This window comes from Pongo abelii, chromosome 1, assembly GCF_028885655.2.
Source record: "Pongo abelii isolate AG06213 chromosome 1, NHGRI_mPonAbe1-v2.0_pri, whole genome shotgun sequence".
Classification (NCBI taxonomy): Eukaryota; Metazoa; Chordata; class Mammalia; order Primates; family Hominidae; genus Pongo; species Pongo abelii.
Genome location: NC_071985.2, coordinates 2956813 through 2976127, shown reverse-complemented (window position 1 = coordinate 2976127; position 19315 = coordinate 2956813). Strand labels below are relative to the sequence as shown.

The 19315-nt window shown below is 40.0% G+C and overlaps 1 protein-coding gene and 1 long non-coding RNA gene across 6 annotated transcripts in view; one reads left to right on the top strand and one right to left on the bottom strand.

The window, feature by feature from the left end:
- The window catches only part of SMYD3 (SET and MYND domain containing 3), a 749014-nt gene that overhangs the window by 336558 nt on the left and 393141 nt on the right, over positions 1-19315 (bottom strand). The window lies entirely within an intron of this gene.
- LOC129058171 (uncharacterized) lies at positions 12330-17579 on the top strand. The gene is made up of 3 exons (XR_008523119.1): positions 12330-12463; positions 13530-13641; positions 17407-17579. It is a non-coding gene; the product is annotated as an uncharacterized LOC129058171 (long non-coding RNA).

Below are 19315 nucleotides of genomic sequence, written 5' to 3'. Positions count from 1 at the left end.
AAATCCTAAACAGGTCTTGCCATTGGGCAGCTGTGGGCTCAGCAGAACCTCTGTGTACACAGTCTCATTACCTACTTGTTCAGGCCTCTTTGCTGGCAAAAAGTATAGCTGAATAAACAGCAAGACAAGATCTGCAATGCCTCAGCACTCAGAAAATTATGATGATGGGAAGAATGAAGCTCTGAGGTCAAAATCTTTTAAACAGCAATAATCTTTGTACTACATCAGACACCTGGCAACCTCAGTCTATTGTACTTATGGGAATGCTTTCTAGATGTTCTGACTAATATGGGTACTTGGGAGCCTGAACACAAAGACCTAACTGGAATACATTGCAATTCTGAGCCTCAGACAATGTATATGAAAAAGATACCAGAACTAACTTTTGTTGAACAAAAGGACTCACGGTTCTTGCAAATGTTTATCATTGTAACAAATGTTTATCATTGTAACTCTATTTCCAGTTACATGACAACAAGTACAGTTTATGGGAAGAGACATGTGCAACAACCGCCAAATGATCTGTCCATCTTATCAAAGACAACGAAATGATGATTCCCTGCTAGTGTCTAGATATTACTTATCCAAGCTGTTGATTTGTAGGTGTTCATTCCATTTTCTCCTACGTAATCCAGTAAGAGACTCACAACACAGACATGCAATTTACAGTTGCTGCGCAGGATCATTAAAAATTGTTTCATTACAAAGTATTTCTTGGATTCTTAAATATTTGGAAAATGCACAAAACACGTGAAACATATAGTTGTTCAGACAAAGAAACATCATTCTGATCTCATGTTTTCTCCCCAGGAAAAGACTTCACAGCAATCCATTCCCTTTACATTTATTGTTTTCTTAATTTGCACCAAGCACTGAGGAGCTCAGTGCTTGGCACACATTAAGAAAACAATAAATACGGAGGGGGTTACAAACTATGTTGATTCCCTGTTTTATGCCTCACTCTGGGTGAATTCAACCGTCTGAAGGGATAGCAAAGTCAGAAGTATGTGGCAAGCAGCAGGATGCCTAGATGGTTCCAGCTCAGACAAGGTTCCAGGAGAGAGCCTACCCATCTTTCCCAGGCCAAAATGCTTTCCATGTAATAAAGGTCACCAGTGGTTGCCAACATGCATATACAAACTATATTGGCTTGGTCAGAGTTAGCTGGAAAAGCAAAACCTCTGTAGTACTCGAGTTCTCAAATAGACCTGTCCAAAACCTCTCATTCCTTTGTTCCAACCTTTAATTCCAACCCCACAATCTCACCCCAGTTTCCAACCAGTACTTTCACCGAGAGGGCTGTACCACTCCCTGGGAAGTCATACAATACCTTCTGCTTCGTGCCCAACTCAGACTTGGATATCTACCTCGTACCTATCATATGAATATGATGTAGAGGAATGTCTGGGGCCCTAGACCTAAATCACTTTGTTTGGCACCTGCATCAGCCTTCCTTAGTGACAATCTTAAATCTGGTTGGTTTTCTTTGAGAATTTATTTCCTTCCCAAGTATATTTCTGTGATTAAAATTATATGGTGTCAGAAGTTTAGTTTCGATTATATTTTACAGACACTCTTCTACATTAAATTTACCTTCTTGCTTTTCTACCATCCTTAGTTTTGTTGTAGTGCAACGCTGTTCTTCCTTCCTGTGTCTAATTATTTATAAATTACCATTAAACTGATTTTTATATTTTATTTCCATCAAGATAAACAAGATACAAACAGATGCCCTCAAAAAAGTTAATGATCAATTGGGGAAAACTATATCTATACCAGCACCCAAAAAGACAGCATAATTCAATGCACACATGCAAATCAAGAACAAGAAAGATGATGGAATTAGCTCCAAAACTACTAACCTTCACATTAATCTGCCTCTTGCATGTCAATAGTTTATTTCAAATATTCAGTCACTGTCAATCTAAGAAAGTCCTAAATCCAAAACCCTGTAGGAATGACGTGAGTTTCCTGGGTCCCGCACACGTTCGAAATCCTGCTGTGTTAAGAGGGTTCAGAGAGGCCAAAAGGCACCATTCATGGACTTTAGGAGAAAATATTTTGTATTTTGTGCATTTAGAAAAAGGCCACAATTTGAATGTTTCAATATTTAAAGCCAATAAACAAGGAGCTATTATTTAATTTTTAAAAAATCTTTTTTCAAATTTCCCTGGAATATTTTATTTCATTTACAAAATAAATGGATGAAGATGACAAAATCTTAAAACTTTTTTGAGGTTGAGTGACTTACTGTTCTAAATTTTACATTAACAAAATTATGTTCATCACTTAGAATGTGACATTGTATTTAGAAAGTCAGCTTCCCTTGTCCTATTAAAATGGTATTTAGATTATAAGTATTTTATTATACTCAACTTTTCAAAAACATCATTATTATATAAAGAAAGATATGTGTAGTTATATATACATATATATACACTCACACACACACATTGTAATCCTTTCAGGCTTACGCATAAACACGTTAAAATATTGAAAAGCAGCTCCAAAAATAACTAAAATGTCACTTGCCAAACTACTTCTAGGCTCTCTCTGGGGATAGTAGAATTTTTGGTCATTAAAGGAACAGAATGTTTCCTATTTTGCTTTTCTCCCACCCTTTTCCAGCTAACCTCTTCTAACCAGTCTCCATCTTTAAATAATGCTAGAGACCTACAATAGTTTTCAACTATCAGATTTAATCTCTTTGGTTGTATCAGACTGATAAGGTGAAAATAAACGGTAATAGCCAGTTTGTGTTGGGCCTATCAGGCAAGTTGTTTCTTCAGAATAATATTCAATTTGATACGTATTTTGAAACAAACAATTACTTTGTTTTATGGCTGGCTGTGAATAAACAGTTCTCTAAGTTATCAGTGAAGGGACAGCAACATTTGACCATCTGCTTCTCTGTGGCAACAAACTGATTTCCGTGGGACGACTGAGTAAAGCAAGGCTGTCTGTCCCAAAGAAGTAGAACTATGTCCTCAATAGGCAATGGAACAATGACTGAAACTGAGTCACTGAGTCCTAGCACTGTCACCAATATCCCGAACAATCAAGCTTCAAACCCAAAAAGGTGCAAATAAAATTTAAGACTAGTTTGGGTTTGGTCCCAATGGGGCTAAGAAAAACTACTGATTGTTGAACACTGGATTCACTGACAACTGGAGAGAAAAAATTAAAATTCCAACATTATGATGTTAATAATAATTTCATCTGCAGCAACATTCAGAAAGCTGATTAGATGATCCTGACGGGTGATTTAAAGGGAAAGGGAAAAACACCCTTGGCATAATTTAATGAGAGCTTCAGACTGAAGCATATTCAAGGGTTTCATGAAGGACCTTCTCATGGCGTTTTAATAGCTCCTTCCAATTCCAATTAACTTGTTAAACGCCAGTTCTCATTGCCTCATCAGAAACCCAAAGCCATTCTTTTCTGATTAAATCATTAAATAACTGTTCACAGTACAATGACTAGTAAGTATTTATGGACAGCCCAGCACTGATATGCAGCTTTCAGTTCTCCATGCCAAGAGAAAACCTGGAGTGGGCGATTTAAAATCACAATAAATTCTATTCATCTTCGGAATGTGCTAGGTTATATTTACCTAACATAGTCACCCTTCTTAATTGTTTTACTGGCACTAATATATAGATTAGGAAGACAGGCATGGTGGCTCATGCCGGTAGTCCCAGCTACTTTGGAGACTGAGGTAAGAGGATCCCTTGAGCCCAGGAGTTCAAGGCTACCATGAGCTATGGTTGTACCATTGCACTCTAGCCTAATGAAAGAGCAAGACCTCAACTCATTAAAAAAAAAAGTTTATTTTAGATTAGTATAACCTTTTCATACTTTCAATAGACTGCAGAAATGAAGGGAGTTCATTTTTGTGGAAAAGCCAGGTAGGTAGTGAAGAAATGGGAAAACATGTCAACTGTGACCGGATGAGTCAGATGGCTCCACTCAGGAGTCACTCCAAAGCCTGTGGACGTCTCCACCGGGCAATTACCACAACAGGCAATGCCTATGTCAACCCATACCAAAGCTCACTTTTTCCACACATCTGCCTGCAACCTTTGCTTCCCCCCTCCCTGATTGCTTGCCGACCCTCAGGACTGGACAAACATGGCTCAAGAGACCAGGGTTCTGGTTCCAAGTTTGAGCTTGTCACCATCCTCCCAAGACAGAAGATATTCACCCTCAGAGTTGGAAAATGTCAGCTCTGCCACGTCCTCTTTCCTTCTGCACTTTTATTTTTTGTATTCCTGAGCATCATGGGACAGTGCTCCTCTGAGAAAATGAATGTGACTCTCCAGAGGACGATCCACAGCAAACCCAAAGCCTCCTTTGCTTACAAGTTATAGAAAGATCCCACGAACACTCTATTCTCTATGCAACTTCTTGTCCATGCAGTCTTACCATGGAGGAGGATATTACGGAGAAAAACAGGCTTTGACTATAAAAAACAAAATAAAATAAAGCATAATCAACTAAAACTACCATTTAACTTATGCTGTGGGTCACTACAGCAAAGAAATGATCAAGTTTCAGTATCTTCCAGAAACTAGATAAATCGTCATAGCTTGTTTAAATGAATACATCACTAATAATACGTACTTTTAGGGTCTGTTTTTTTTTTTTTTTGCAGATTAAGAAGCTTATAATATGTGAAGTTCTGTCCACAGTTACCTGAGATGTTAGAGTTGGTTGAGCTTAAAATACATACTTCCAATTAGAAGCAGCCAAATATAATTTTTTATGTGAGAAAATAACTGCAATGCTAGTATGACCCTTTATTTTCCCAGGGCTAAAGTCAGGAAACAGAAACAAATATAAAAGTATCACATTCGTATCAATGGCTTAGTGAAGACAGGAGCTTATCCTTTAAATGCTGCTTAAAATGCTCCCAGACTCGCCCGTTTATCTGCACCTCTTCCAGCAGAGTGTCTGCCACAAAATGGCTGTTCCTTCAATCTCTGCCAATCCCCATCCACATCTTTCAACTGGCAGGAATTTCCCTAATTAAATGCTACCTGCAGTATTTTTACCACACTCTCAATCATCACTGTACTTAAAAGCTTAGCTCATAACTGTCTTTTAATGCTTTTTAAAATATGGCTTATGTAAATTTTATAAAAATCATTTAATTGTACATTGAAAATGGTATTTTATGGCATGTAAATTATGTTCATATGTGGTTACGTTCTTGTTCTCAAGTTATTTCATTTTGCTTCTTTTTCTTTAAAATTTATTCAACACAACAGTTCAAGGAATGAAAAGATTCCCTCTTTTTCTTTAACATCTTTTCACTCTTCCCGGTAGGCAAGCATAAGATAAACATTAAGTGACACATAATTGCCTTAGTCTGTCTTTTGAGCTCAATGCCCTGAAAGCAGCCCAATCTTCTACCTTTTATGTTTGTTGGTAAATTTAAACTGAGGAATTAAACAGGATGCAGGTGTTTGAAATTCTCTTTGTTTGGCCTATGTAAATACCTCCATTATCCGTTTTAACAATCTATTCCTAAATGCTGATGATTCCCAAAGTTCTATCTGGCTTTAATTTCTCCAAAGACCTCTGCATCTGAGTACATAACTGCCTGCTAAAGATCTCCAGGCACCTCATATGGTTTCTGGAGCTGAACTCATCATCCTTCTTCCCAGCACACACAGGCTCTCAGCGATGCTTCCACTATGTACGTAGCTCAAGATTGAACCTGTGTCACCTCGAACTCCTTGCCTCTCTCCTACTTTCTGACTTGAATCCACCTCGATGTCCTACCAATTTTACCTTCTAACTATTTATTAACTCTTTAGTCTGTCCCCAATATTCCTGCTCTAGTTCAGATTCCAAATATTTCTCACTTGAACCACTGCACCGTGTCTCAGGTGTCTCCCTTATTCTCTACATCTCAGATCCCCTTCTCCATAATGGCCAGCACAATCCCACTGAAACTCCATTTGGTTGGTTACTCCTCCATTGAAGGGTAAACCCTTCAATCGCTGTTCCTCTCTTTCTCACTCAACCACAAATTCTCACATGTTATATAGAACCCAGCCTCTGAGAATCTGGCCCCAGCCATCTCTTCCTCTAAACCCTACAGTCCCTTCTTCGAATGTCTCTCTTGTTTTCACCGGCTAGCACGTTCTCACCTCCTAATAGTATTCTAGGCCAGGCATGGTGGCTCACACCTGTAATCCCTGCGCTTTGGGAGGCTGAGGCGGGAGGATTGCTTGAGGCCATGAGTTGGAGACTGGCCTGGTCAACAAAGTGAGACCTTGGCTCTCAAAAAAAAAAAATAAGAAGAAGAAGAAGAAGAAGAAGAATAATCCTACCTACTCCGGAGGCTGAGGTGGTATTAAACCCAAGTGTTTAAAGCAGCAGTGAGCTATGATCATACAAGTGCACCCCAGCCTGGGTAACAGAAGGGGACCCTGTCTCTATCAAAACAAAAACCAAAAACTATTATCCTTCATTGACTTTCATGGACCCACATTCTTAGCAAGATTTGCTAATTTTGCTATGGCTCCTGTGAGTCTGCCTACCGTGGCCACACTGCTGTATGTAAGTGCCTGTCCTCCACTCTAGCACGTGAACTACCTGAGGGCGGGATTTATTCTTGTGTTTCTATCCCCAGCTCATAATACAATGATTCTTACAAGGTAAGCTGTCAATAAATATTGAAGAATGAACAAATGAATACAGGGAGTTCAAACATGAGAACTAAAGGTCTATATCAGAAAACTGCCAGTCAAGATTCTAGCTGTTATAATACAGAAGGCCCCATCACATTCCCCAAGACAAATTTATATTTTCCCACTGTCCTTAATTTTAATTCTTAGACTCTCATTCCTGAAATAATGTTATTATTTTGAGAATAGAATATTAAGGCTATCGAGAGTGATGCTTCTCTCTCCTCTTGGATGCAAAAATTATCTGTATCTTCATCCACAGGAAAACATGTCCCTCCCTGTGATTCAGTCTGTCCATGTAAAAAGAAAAAAAAAAGCTTGTGCTCCTCACCTGGCCCCCCATCTCTTCCCAAACCCCACTCATTCACTTTCACCTCTGAGACAGTCCTCAGATTTATTCCCTCCTCTAAATTCCCAGAGCCACTGCTATAGTTGAGGTCGTTATCATCTCTTATTTAGACTGTTTTGACAACCTCTTAACTAATCTCTCCCCTTCTAGTCTCTCCCTTTCGTAACCCACTCTTTATGTGCCTGGGCTCTAACCAAAACTGATCATGCCTTAAAATCTTCTCATGTGAATAAGAAAAAGCTCAAAATTATTAGTGTGAAAATCAAAGCCTTATACTGTCTTGCTTCATTCTACCTTTCTAACCTCACCTCCCTGGGTGCATTCTAGAACCCACCCATCTGCTGATCACTTCTCAGCAGGCGCTGTGTGCCATCTCTCCTCATTTGTGCTCATGCTTTTTTCCTTTGACTTTATCCCTCTGTCGCCCCGAAAACTCCCTACTCATCCTTGAAGAAAACCTCGTCCAGATGAGCCACTCTTCTATAAAACCTTTCAACCTGCCCAATTACAAATCATGACTCTTTTCAGGGTTTCTGTAGCATTTATCTTATATGCCTGGTATGGAACACAAACTATTAGTTCTAGCTCCACTCTAAAATGGGAACTCCTTTGAAAGAAAAGTCTATGAATTACACATCTTTGAATATTCACTGGCTGAGATAAGGCAAGAACAAGTCTTACCACTGAATTTTCAGGAGCACCCAACAAAGCTCCAAGATGAAAACAAATTTGTGGAATAAAAGAATCACCCACTTGTAAGAGCAAATATGCAGAATTGGGTAAATGAGTTAACATAAAATACTTTGAAAACATAAATATGTCCAAGATGATTTAAACATTTACTGTGAAACATTCCTGGCATACAAAGACTAGAACAGTGCTACTCAGAGTATGTTGTTCACCAGAGACTGTTGTGGGTCCACTGTGAAATAAGAAACAAAATAAAGAATAAGTATTTAGAAATTTCTATAGCAATGTGACACGGCTGATCCATCGAAATGCAGGCTGAGTGGGCTTGTCTCCTGGGAGAAGGTACTGGCTGGTTTGGGTCTTGTTGAACTTGTGTATAAAAGTGACACATGAGGCAAGAGCTGCAGGCTGGTCATGTTGCAATAGGACAATATTTGTCTGGGACAGACTATACATGGGGGGAAAAATAACACAAGCCTTTCGCGAGATAGTTTAAAAAACAAAGGGAGTAAAATAAGAAATTCCAGTGTACCAGAACCAATTTCCTCATATTTACCTTCCATATTCGCTTGAGACCTTTCCTCCCCATGATAAAAAAAAAATGATAGATACAGTTGAAACCACCTCTATGTCCTTCCCCAACCCTTGTGTTCCCCCTCCTGCCCCTATATCATTTTTTAAATAGGCTACTGTCAAAGGAAAAGCAGAGCTGGATAGTAAAGCAATGAAAATATTTTTTATCAGAACTACAGCAACAGGGGGAAAGAGATCTCAGTCAAGACCCCAGGCTGAATCCAAACACAGAATCGGCTAGTGGGACTTTATAGCGAAAGAGGAGGGTGGCAGTCGGTGAATGAAAAATTATTCAGAGGCAAAATCATAGGTAAGAGGAGATTCTGGCTACACCATCCTAACAGGATTCTTGCCAAAGACAGGCCAAGATGATGAGACATCACCCGAGGGAGGATGAGGAAGCCGATCAGACATTGAGAGTGATCAGATATGAAGGACTGGGGTTCTGGCTAAATTGACTTAGCAGGGTTCCTGCTAAAATGCACACAGATGGGCCCCGGTGGGGACAGAGTTCAGGAACCTGACTAAAGTTTAGAAAAGCAAAGAGTCTTTGTCAGCACCAAATCCTGTTTAGGAGGATGAAATTTTCCTGTTGAGGATTAGGGTCATGTTTTATTTCACCAAAAAACACTAAAGATGAACAATGATCGATGTTACTGTGCAGACTCTAGTCTGCTAAATATTATGTGAAAAGGTGCTGTGCCTCCTTGTCTGTGACCCTTCAGCCACAGCTCATACAACTCAACTCCTGAACTCCAAGTGAAAGGCCTTCAGCCGTAGCTCATGCAACTCAACTCCTGAACTCCAAGTGAAAGGCCTTCAGCCACAGCTCATACAACTCAACTCCTGAACTCCAAGTGAAAGGCCTTCAGCCGTAGCTCATGCAACTCAACTCCTGAACTCCAAGTGAAAGGCCTTCAGCCATAGCTCATACAACTCAACTCCTCAACTCCAAGTGAAAGGCCCTCTGCTGCCCCAACCTGCAGAGGGAGAAACACCTTAACTGAAATGTCTACAATTTGGAAAGAAAGGCTAAAGAGCATGTTGTATGGCTGTAGAAAGAATAACACAGACAACTGATTTATTACTAATAAAACAGACTAAGAACAACGGGCTGATGAGACTTAACTAAAAAGATGCTTATTCCAATGTTAGAGGTTACCTCAGAGAAGACACACAGAGAAAAGAAATGCCCAAAACGCCAGGTAGAAAGTAATGGTTAATCAAATGGGCACTGCCATGTCAACGGGCCTCCTGAAATTCAAACCCTCTATTTTTGCATGGCTGCCAACTCATTTCCAAAACATCCACCGCTAATCAAACTTGTTTGGCTGCCTCCTTATCGAAACTTTACAAAACTTTAATTTCAGCCTCATGAGCCCTGCAGCTGTAAATTAATTGAATAAAATTTACAAACATTATGCAGTGAGATAAAGCACTTTCAAAGTCTTTTCCCTGTTTGGTTGAGTTAGCTGCCTAGCATGCCAGTTTTGCTTGACGTGAGTTCAGAGTCCCTGGAAACCTTCCTAATCCTACTCTCTAGGCCTTGTGCCTATTCATGGAACCATGTTAACCCATATCCGGAAAATTAATAAACCTCGGATGGGTTTAAGCACTCAAAATACTCCTGATACTTCTTGCCATTGATTATATTGTAGACATCCTTTGCAACAGGAGAATCCTCCTCAAAAGACCACAACGGCAGCAGATAAAATCCCGAGGTTATAAGCATACAACAAAATGTTTCATTTAAGATTACTGCAGTCTGAAGCCAGGAATTGAATTTGCTGAAGGTGCAATCACTTATGCCTTAGTTAAATAAAGATAGTCCCAAAACTGATTTCTGAACTTACCCATTTCTCAAAGGGAGCGCAAAATTATCATGATTTTTAAACAGCAAGGCGAGTAAACTGATCGCCTCTGTATCTGCCAACTGTACAAATGAGTCAGCTAATCAGGGGTTACATACATCACACTGACAGAGAGGCGAGAGAAGACCATTAACTTTCTGAAATGAGAAGTCCTAATATACTGAGGGGCCACAAGTCACTGAGGATTTCCATAGTTATGAAAGAAGAATTGAAACATCTCTTCCCTCTGGTGGGTTTTCACAGCACAACTGCCACAGCTTCCAACTGAGGTCTAGTCTCTGACCTTCCCTCTTCATCAATTTTATCAGCATCTGGAAGCCCTCTGGCCTATGTGGAGGCCTGGGGGCAATGCAGGCAGTTTCAAAGCTTTTGTCTTATGTCAGAAAACCTGGGTGTAAAACAACCTCTGATATGAACTACTAAGGGACTTGTATAGATTCCTTAAACTTTCCAAAACACTGTTCTCAACAGCAAAGTGAGGGGAAAAACGGCTCTCAAGTAGGGTTGGTATGAATGTGAAATAAGAGAAAGTAATACAAGAGTTGGGCATATAATAGGCTCTTAAAAAGAATTTTGAAGGCCGGGCGCAGTGGCTCACGCCTGTAATCCCAGCACTTTGGGAGGCCGAGGCAGGCGGATCATGAGGTCAGGAGATCGAGACCATCCTGGCTAACACAGTGAAACCCCATCTGTACTAAAAGTACAAAAAATTAGCCGGGCGTGGTGCGGGCACCTGTAGTCCCAGCTACTCAGGAGGCTGAGGCAGGAGAATGGCATGAACCCAGGAGGCAGAGCTTGCAGTGAGCCGACATCGTGCCGCTGCACTCCAGCCTGGGCGACAGAGCGAGACTCCGTCTCAAAAAAAAAAGAGAATTTTGAAATGGAAATGTATCTATTTTTCCTTTCTTTAGAAACAAACAGAAAATGGAGCCAACATATCTCACCACAGATTGCTCTTCAAATATGCGACCTTATACCAAAAGCAGACAAGTTCACAGAGATTATTTTTATAATTTAATCATAGAAAAGACTAGAATATCAGGTAGTTGGTGGCTACAGAAGTGACTGCTCCCCACTCGAGCAAGGAATGGATAGAATAAGTCCTTGAAATAAATGCTCAGGTCTTCCCTTAGTAATTCTGGACAGTGGGGAAATTAGCTCATTCAAACAAAGTTTATTAAATAAATAAAATCCCAGCACTTGTCTCTTTAGACAAAAACCAGATGGAAACAATACAAAAGATTGCTAATGCTTTGGCAAATGAATCACTCTTCCAAATGCCATTTACAAAAGCCCACCAGACCTCCAGCTGTGATGATGCCATGGGAACCCCTAGGGCAATTATAAGTGTATTTAACTCAAGACCAGAAACACAAGAGTAATTTTTAAAGACCCAAAAACTTCCAAATAAATAAATCTGGAAAGGAATTACTGTTTACACCACAGAGCCACAGGTTCAAATAGCCAAACTTAAAGAAGAAAAAACACACATGTGTATATCTACTTCATCGTGTAATCTCTGAACAATAAGAACTTTATTGAGTTGTCACTAAGGAAAGAGCAAAATCTAAGATGGGTAGTTTCTGGAAAATGAAAGTCCAGAGAAACTTTACCATAAAATGAAAATTATAATGGACTTACAGAGCTGGTCTTCTTTGGGTTAAGAAACAAAAGTCTTCTTGTGCAAAGGAAGAATTCAAAAGAGGAATTCTTAAGTAGATGGCTGATGCATCCATGTCTAAACATCCAAAATCTACCAAGCACCTACTACATAACTAAGCCCTGTGTCAGGAGCTGTGGAACAAGAAGAACCATTAAAACTTATCTCTGACCTCAAGAAGTTTATAGTTCAGGGAAGTGACTGACAATCATAATACAGAGGCATAAGGGCTATCCAAAGAGGGTCATGGGTTACGCTATGAATACAGGTATCACATCAGAAAATTACCGTACTTAAAATCTCAGCAAAGAGATTATACCCTCACACAATTAATGTTATCAACATCCATCCAGTCTCTCAAGCTCACCCTCTTCAACAATCTTTGCTTTACTGAGTTCCGGGTGGACTACTTAAACATCATACAAATTGATTCTGACATCACAATCACTGCCTGCTTCCTAAAACTTGCCCTCCACCGTCTATTATAAATGCTTTCCAATCAGTGTTCCCATTCTTCATTCTATTCACCGCTTAGTTACTAGAATATTTTTCTCAACCATGAATCTGACTTCACTCCCTTTCTTGAAAACCTCCTGTAGTTCCTGTTGTGTACAGGATAAAGGTCAGACAACTTAGTATAGCCCAGCTCAGTCCAGCTAGCAAAGCAAATACTAGCTTTATTCCCTGCAAGCAACGTAAGACAAAGACAACCACACTAAACTCAGTATTAGCAGACCATCATCCTCCCTGAGGCCTCCACTGCTTTGCATACACTCTTCTCTTTCTCAGAAGGTCCTTTCCCCTCCTCCTGTTGGTGCAGCCAATTCTTTCTCTCCCTTCTAATGCACCATCTTCTGTGTAGTCTTCTTTATTGCTAGGTTGGGTTACATCTTTGCTCTGTGTCTCTATAACACTCTTCATATGCCATGAAACTGCATTTGTTATATTGGTATAATTTTATTTGTCTTTTTTCTTCCTAGACTGTGAGCTTCTGGAGTTCAGGGACCATTTCTTAATCATCTTCCAGAACCTATCACAATTAATGACACAAAGAATATATTTGATAAAAATCTGATGAATGAACCACTCTAAATGCAACTCTAATAAAGAAAATTACTGCCTATTCAGTTGGAACTGTACCATGTTACAAATGTAAAATTATGTATAGTCTGATAAAGAAATACTGTAATAGCCTTGGAAACAGCTCAAATACAATATTTTTTTTTATAAATGGATTCCTTACCATTCAACTGTACCAGCTTACTAAAGGGTAGCCCTACAGCAGTCACTTTGCACTTTGCAATTCATTTGAGGTTCGAAGCTAGCTCAAGGGAAAACAACATTAGTATTAATAAACTTATTTTTAAGTGTAAGGTCAGAATTTAAGGGAAAATAAATAAATATAGTATGTTCTAAGAATCCAAATGAATTTTAAAAAATTGCCCCCTGCAGCTGTAATTTCTGTATGGATGAGAAAACCTTAATTGCTTGCTGGCTTCCAAGAAAGCCATTAACCTGCATTTAAAAATTCAGCTTTCATCAAGAACAACCTCACACATCCAGCTCTCATGGAAAAAGGAATAGAAGCCTCTGACCTAGTTCTCAATTATTACCAAACTACTGATGATTGATCTCCTGGTCTCCAGGTTTGTTTGTTTTACTAAAATAAATTCCTTCTGGAGCTGCAGGTGCTTACCATGGGGCTGCGCAGGTGGAAAGCAGCCCAGTCTTACTATGAGGATGTCAGTTTGCCATCTGGGAACAAGGAGGAAGAAGCAGAGACCTGGGCAAGACCTCAGAGTAAGTGTCCTTTTTGGCAGCTCCCAGGGGGCCCCATCATATGTTATAAGAAGGCAGAATTATTTGAGATAAGGACAGGAGCTGAAATAAGCAGTGCTAATACTGGTTAAAAGTTGGTGCTTCAGCTGCAGCCACAATAGATAATGTCTCTTCAGTTATATTTCCAAGCTATTTCTCATTTGGCAATGTACACTTACATCAAAACTGGGAAACTCTCAGAAGTGGCAGGCCTTGGCAACAAGTGAATGGAAACTGTGAATTACAGTACATGCCACTGAGTAAGGGTTGTACATCTAGAAGCCAGAAATCAGGTTCTGTCTTGGCTCAGCATCTAACTAGATGTGTGGTCTTAGACAAGTCATTTAACCATTGGGGATTCAGTCTTCATCTGTAAAGAGTTCATTTAGATGATCTCTTAAGTCCCTAAGATCCCCATTGTTAGGTCCAGGGTCAGCTTCCAGCCCATGCTGAAACCGGAAGGGAGTGGGTGGATGAATAGCAGACAGCTGAAAGAACACTCAGGGGGCTACAGGTAGGTGAAATACAATTTTATTCAGCAGCTGTCTTACACTGTGTGTCTCGGCTGCTTGTTCCAGCCACTCCCAAGCACAGATCTCTATTGGCTCTCTCTCCCTTTGGGGTCAACAGCTTAACTCTTTCCCTCTGAGCGCAAGCAAGTTGAGCTATGTCCTGGCTCCCCACTGCAAGACAGACAGATCTGGCGCTCTCTCTCTTTCTTTGGGTGCAAGCACGCCTGTACGGTGTCACCAGGGCAATTATACCTTTTAAAGACAATAGTGGCAAAGAGCCAAGTGACGGCCCTCTCATGTTATGGGTACATAGCTGTGTTTACATTATACATGGAGTTGCGCGCCTGCGCTACAGACTTGCTGAGTCACCCAGGATATTTACCTCGGCCTATCCTGCCTGGCTGCAGTGCAGCCATGTTCCTTACACCTACTAATTCAAAAGTACTGTAATTCCATTTTAAGGGTTCTAAACCATGAACATTAATATAATTTAGGATTTTAGATATTTCTCATTTAAACTTAGGAGCGAACTCTGCATTAGGACATTTCTCTTTTCATTCTCCATAAGTTAACTCACCAAATCCTTGCGCAAAGAGAAACAAATATGAACTACATAAGAAATGACAGGTGAGCCTTACCAAGGACGCTGACCCATAGATAACATCTTAGTATAGCATATATATAGTATATGATAGAAACATGCCATGGGCTTTCATACCCTCTACAATAGTTCATTATAAGTTTCATCCCCCAAAGAAGGCAACTTACATACTTAGGTTTTTCTAAATAGAATCCAGGTGCTTTCACCAGTGATGCTCTCCAAGGGATCCCATCATAGTAATCAGTCTTGCCAGTGCCAACTTCAGTTCTACTAAATTTAATGCCCTCTTATTTTGACTCAGGAATAAATTATCTCAATGGCTACTCACATGGTTCAGCATAGCACACAAAAAAGCCACACTGAGCAAGCAGTGGTCCTTTCCATGCTACACAAGCAAGAAATGCCATGAAGACAGACTTGAGTGCAGTCTAAAGAATCTTTTTGCTTTGCCTTAACACTCTATTTCTGGATATCCTTGCTCAAAAAGAAGTCTACTCAAGTTGAGTATCTTTCCTCTTTATAAGCCCTTTGGCCTCAGGAAGACTGGTTTCATTCATGTGGTCATGTTTTTGCACAGCTTAAGACTAAACTGTAAGATCCTTCCTTCTGGGCTCCTACAAGGGTATGCCAAAGTCCCCTTGAATCACCAAAACAGTGCACATCCCCTTTGCATCCCACAGCAGTCTGCTAGTTTATGTAATACCACAATGACAGCTATCTGGAGTGGAACAGTGACAGTGCTTTTTCCCAGACTACTTTACCAAGTGAAGTAAACGGTAGAGGCAGCAATAGGTCTGCTCAGTCTATCGCTAATACAAGACCTTGCTTATGACAGACTTCAAGAGCTGCTTATTAGCCAGCTGTTAATTCATACAAACTGCACGGAAATTCATTCTGGAGCAGTATTATTTGTTTCACATTATACTTAACCTTGAAAAGGTTAGTTTTTCAATGGGGGATGATTATCCTGGATAGATGCATACCCCCTACAAACATGAAACTAGCAAGTTCACTAAAGATTTCTCAAGAGCCACCAAGCTAGCAAAAGTCGCAACCAAATAATATTACATACTCTGCCCTTCAGAGCAACCTTCTTCATGCCGAAGTCTTCGGTTCATAGAATGACTGACTTATTTTCAAAAGAGTAAGACTGTATTGCATATTGTAACTCTCTCCAAATCTATACTTATGAGCTAATTCTTCAAAAGGTAAGATCAATTACCACACAGAAGGAAAAGCCATCCATTTTCTTGAAGCTGTCAAAATTTGAGCTGTCTCCCATAGGATTTCCAGATAGTTATGAAAAAAATCAGTATCTGTCAATTTTGGAAGAAATTTAAAAGTGGTAAAATGTTCTTATAAATCGACATTAAAATTGTGGTATAATTATTGTATATTTGGATTACTTTATTTGCTTTCCTCCAAATCATTTCTTTACTAAATTCCCCTAAGTTAGCTTAATAATGAGGTTTTCTTAAGGAGAAATCTGTTGGTTATACACATAAATTGCTAACAAAAAAGGGATCAGAGCTAAATGGATCCAATTTTTCCTCCTCCATATGCTTTAATACAAGGCTACTGCAGAATTTACACCATGAGTAATGTGTATTTTGAAAACCCAAGCTTAGAATAGCAGTATTTTGTTTCACTATCAAAAGATAAAGCAAAAAAAGAAAAAATGGGCTACACTAATGTACTTTTAAAAATATACTTGGAAAAGAAATGAAACTATTTCATTTAATGCTGTCTTATAAAACAGAAATGCCAATATATTTATACAGAAATAATTCAGCATCTTGAAGTATAAGTAAAAACACTAATGAAGACCAGATTTTTAGAGTTATTTCATACAAATAGAATAAATTTAGGCAGGACATGGTGGCTCATGCCTGTAATCCCAGCACTTTGGGAGGCTGTGGCAGGTGGATCATGAGGCCAGGAGTTCGAGACCAGCCTGGCCAACATGGTGAAACCCCAACTCTACTAAAAATACAAAAAAATTAGCCAGGTGTGGTGGTATGAGCCTGTAATCCCAGATACTCATGAGGCTGAGGCAGGAAAATCGCTTGAACCCAGGAGGCAGAGCTTGCAGTGAGCCGAGATCACGCCACTGCACTCCAACCTGGGCAACAGAGCAAGACTCTGTCTCAAAAAATAAATAAATAAATAAATAAATAAATAAAATTTAATAAAAAGAGACTACCCATTGTTTCCACTAGAATTGCTGCCAAGGGAAATATACCTTTTAAGGATCAAGGCTTAGAATTGCTTTTCACTTATTAGAATAAAATCTATCAGCAATCTGAAGAAATATATAAACAATCAGCAAATTCTAGTTAGATGGCTACAGACTAGGTAAATTACTAAAACGTGTCACATGAAGATAGTCTTGGTAAGAAGAGAGGTTTAAAATCATTTTTGCTCTTAGATGTTTGCTGACAGATAAAATAGAGAACTTCATTTTCACCAAGTAATGCAAAGCATAAAAAGGCATCAATATAGTGCTGTGCTGCTTTTGTTAAAATGGTACAAGGAGGAAAAGAGAGTATCTTCTAAAAGTCCTCGAATGGGAAAGCCGTAGTTTATCACGCGTATTATCACTTTGTATTTACATAGCATTTGTTTCCCCCACAGACAGGGAGGTTCCTGTGGACAGAAACATCTGCTTCCTGCTTATCCTGTATCTCAGCATCTGAATGGTCATGACTGGAACACAGGCAGACTTTAGAAATATGGCAATTTACAATCTCATACTCCTCCAATCTTTTAGAAAAAGAGTGTGGGTAACAATAAACGTATCTGCTGAGAAATCACCACCTCACTCTACTCTTTTGCAGACTTCCCATTCTGTGCTCAGTCACCCTCAGTAGGCCTAAGTGTGACCATCCTCTTAGCACTCCCTGTAAACCTATTTAGGAATCCACAAAAGAAAGAGAACACCACCAGGCAGACTGGTGATGATATTTCTTGGGGAGGCTGTGCAGTTTTTCATAGTGAAGCCTACAACTTGGATTTTAGCACTAACAGAACCCCATTATTAGGAGGAGAGAAAAGCACTAATTTCAGATGGGCTCTGACAGGGGACAGTTTTAAGAATTTATAGACAGACACTTCAGTGACCAGCCAGGATATAATAATGGAAATTGGATTTACCCTTCCATCCATGTGTAACACCAACATCCAATGGTTTTCATGATACTCAACAAAAACAGCAATCACTGAGAGACTGGGAAAAAAACAAAAGGACTGCTCCAATTTATTAAGAAAGTTTCAAGACCACAGTGACGGTAGGTAGTGTGGAGTCCTGATAAGGTAAGTTAGCACCAACAAGGAAGAGGCCGGCCCCAGATGGGGGAGAACAATTGTTCTGAGAGACAGCTAATCACAAACAACCTGCTTGTACAACATCCTGTTTCCGAATACCTTGCTCTGCATATACCCCAGCAGCACAATCCTCTCTGCACATAACCCCTCCAGTATGGCCCTAGAAAACTTCCTTTCAGCCCCTGCCTCTTGGCAGACAGCCTCTTCTCTGCTGTGCTGGCCATTACTTCCTGGTAACATAATTCCCCGCTAATAAACTTGTTTTCGTTTTTGTTGTTGTTGTTTTGAGATGAAGTCTCGCTCTGTCACCAGGCTGGAGTGCTGTGGTGTGATCTCAGCTCGCTGCAACCTCTGCCTACCAGGTTCAAGCAAATCTTGTGCCTCAGCTTCCCGAGGAGCTTGGGATTACAGGTGTGCGCCACCACGCCTGGCTAATTTTTGTATTTTTAGTAGAGACGGGGTTTCACCATGTTGGCCAGGCTGGTCTCAATCTCTTGACCTCGTGATCCGCCCACCTCGGCCTCCCAAAGTGCTGGAATTACAGGCATGAGCCACCGCACTGGGCCTAAACTTGGTTTTAACTCACATCTGTTTCAGTAAATTATTTTACTTCCCGTGAAGCCAGCCTTAGTCAGTCACGCTCACAACAAGTAGAAGCCAGGTGGAGCCTGAAGGAGGCCCTGAGTTAAGGTGACAAAGTTGAGAGTATAGGGAGACCAAAAAAGGCTAGAGTTTACAGGACAGAATACCAGAGAGGAAAGAACTGCACAGGGAGAGAACTCAACACATCTCCCAAAGGTCAACCTTAAATATTCCACGGAGTACTAATCAGCACATGCACATGAACACACTGCCTGAAGCTGGGACAGGACTAACTGAAAGAGTTAGAGGTAACAGTAGCAGGTGCTCAAATAAGACCAAGAATAGTGCCTGCTCCCATCAACCAGAGTCGAAAACCTCAAGGTTCAAGGGGTATTGAATAGAAGACCCAAAGAGCCTTGCCTCAGTGACTTGCCCTGCACTAAATACTGCTCTGGTCCCACCTAAGAAAGGTTAAAAGCAAGACCACTTCCCCTACACACACTAAATAAAACTGTTTCCAAATAACTTCACTGTGTTACAGGGGAAAAAAAGGCTCAAGAATAATTTCAGGGATACAAAAATATCTAGTACCCAAAAAGATAAAATAACAACATCTGGCATTCAGTCAAAAGTTACA